Genomic DNA, 2550 nt, shown 5'->3' with positions numbered 1-2550 from the left:
GTCCACAGCACATCATAGTAAAAACACTAAATGTACAGAACAAAGAGATAATACTGAAAGCTGCAAAAGAGAACAACAAGTCACATATGAAGGAAAACCCATTAGGATTACAGCTGACTTTTCAGTGCAAACTATGAAAGCCAGAAGAGACTGGACCAAAGCATTCCCAGTTTTAAATGACCACAGATGCCAACCCAGATTACTATACCCAGCCAAAATGACTATTATAGTTGAAGGGAAAAGAAAAATCTTCCATGACACACACAGACTGAAGGAATTCATGTCCACAAAACCTGCCCTTCAGAGAGTTCTGGAAGCAATACAAAGAGCTGAAGAAACGAATTACTATACCCAAGGGGTTGTGGAAAGAAATTCAATGAAAAGTACAGCTATATCAAGAATGTGAACAGAAATAAAAATGACAGGATTCAGTACACATCTTTCATTAATAACTTTAAATATTAATGGACTGAACTCCCCAGTCAAAAGACACAGACTAGGTGAATGGATTAATAAATAAAACCCATCTTTTTGTTGTCTGCAAGAAACTCACCTCATTTTCAAGGATAGGCACTATCTTAAGGTGAAAGGATGGAAAAAAATATACCAAGCAAATGGTACTAAGAGAAAGCAATTCTAATATTAGACAAAATAGACTTTAAGATAAAACTAATCAGAAGCGATAAAGAGGGCCACTTCATTCTGATCAAAGGAACAATAAGATGATATTACAATTATGAACATATATTCACCAAACTCTGGTGCACCTAACTTCATAAAAACAATACTACAGAACTTTAAGACCCAGATTAATCCCAACTCATTAATACTAGGGGAATTCAATACCCCACTGTCTCCATTAGATATGTCAACAGGGCAGAGAGTTAACAGAGAGACAACTGAATTAAACAATACCATTTATCAAATGCCCCTAACAGACATCTACCGAGTATTCCACCCAAGCACCACAGGTCACACTTTCTACTCAGCACCCCATAGAACCTCATCCAAAATCAAACATATACTGGGGCACAAAACAAACCTCAACAAATACAAAAAGATTTAAATAACTCCATGCATTCTATCAGACACAATGCAATAAAGCTTACAGTCAACAACAGAAGAAGCCCTAGTCACCACATGAACACAAGGAGACTGAACAACACACACCTGAATGATGAATGGGTCAAAAGAGAAATTAAGAAAGAAATAAAAGTATTCCTGGAACTAAATGAAAAGGACAATACAACACAACAAAACCTCTGGGACATGCTGAAAGCTGTCCTTAGAGGGAAGTTTATAGCTCTAAGTGCCTACATCAAAAAATCAGAAAGAACATAAATAAATGACTTAACATTGCAACTCAAAACACTTGAAAAGCAACAACAAATGAAGCCCAAACCCAGCAGACAAGAATAAATAACAAAAATCAGGGCAGAAACCCCTTAATGAAATCGAAACAAAGAAAACAAAACAAAGAATCAACAAATCCAAGACCTGGTTCTTTGAAAAGATAAACAAGATTGACAGACTGCTAGCCCAGTTAACCAAAAGAAAGAAAGAGCACCTCCAACCAACAAAATCAGAGATGAAATGGAAAACATCACAACAGACACCAGAGAGATACAGAACATTATACGGGAATACTTTAAAAACTTATATGCTACCAAATTTGAAAACCTAAATGAAATGGATGGATATCTAAAGGCACAGGAACCACCAAAACTAAACCAAGAAGAGATTAACAGCTTAAACAGACCCATAACACAAAAAGAAATTGAAACAGTAATACAAAACCTCCTGACTAAAAGAAGCCCTGGACTAGATGGATTTACAACAGAATTAAAAGCCCAGGACCAGATGGATTTACAGCAGAATTCTACCAGACATTTACAGATCTACATTCAATACGACTTACCTTATTCAAAAAGAAATGAAGGGAGAACTCCCAAATTCTTTCTATGAAGCCAGCATCACTCTAATACCAAAGCCAGGTAAAGATACAACCAAAAAAGAAAACTATAGACCCATATCCTTAATGAACATAGATGCAAAAATTCTCAACAAGATACTTGCAAACCGCATACAAACATACATCAAAAAGATTGTCCACCATGATCAAGTCAGTTTTATCCTAGAGATGCAGGGACAGTTCAATATAGTAAGTCAATAAATGTCATAAATCATACAAATGGGCTCAAAGACAAGAACCACATGGTCAGCTCAATAGATGCAGAGAAGGCCTTTGACAAAATTCAACATGCATTCATGTGCAAAGTCCCAGAGGGATTTGGACTGGAGGGAACATACCTCAACATAATTAAAGCCATATATAACAAACTCACAGCCAACATCATTCTAAATGGAGAAAAACTGGAAGCATTCCCATTGAAATCAGGAACCAGACAAGGCTGTCCACTACCCCCACTTCTCTTTAACACAGTACTTGAAACTCTTGCAAGAGCAATTAGACAAGAAACTGTTATACTAAGTGAAGTAACACAGACTCAGAAAAAAAATCGACATATGTTCTCCCTCATATGTGGATCC

The sequence above is a fragment of the Nannospalax galili genome, unplaced genomic scaffold (assembly GCF_000622305.1).
Source record: "Nannospalax galili isolate Female #2095 unplaced genomic scaffold, S.galili_v1.0 scaffold748, whole genome shotgun sequence".
Classification (NCBI taxonomy): Eukaryota; Metazoa; Chordata; class Mammalia; order Rodentia; family Spalacidae; genus Nannospalax; species Nannospalax galili.
The sequence above is the reverse complement of the archived record's forward strand: the minus strand, read 5'-3'. Positions refer to the sequence as shown.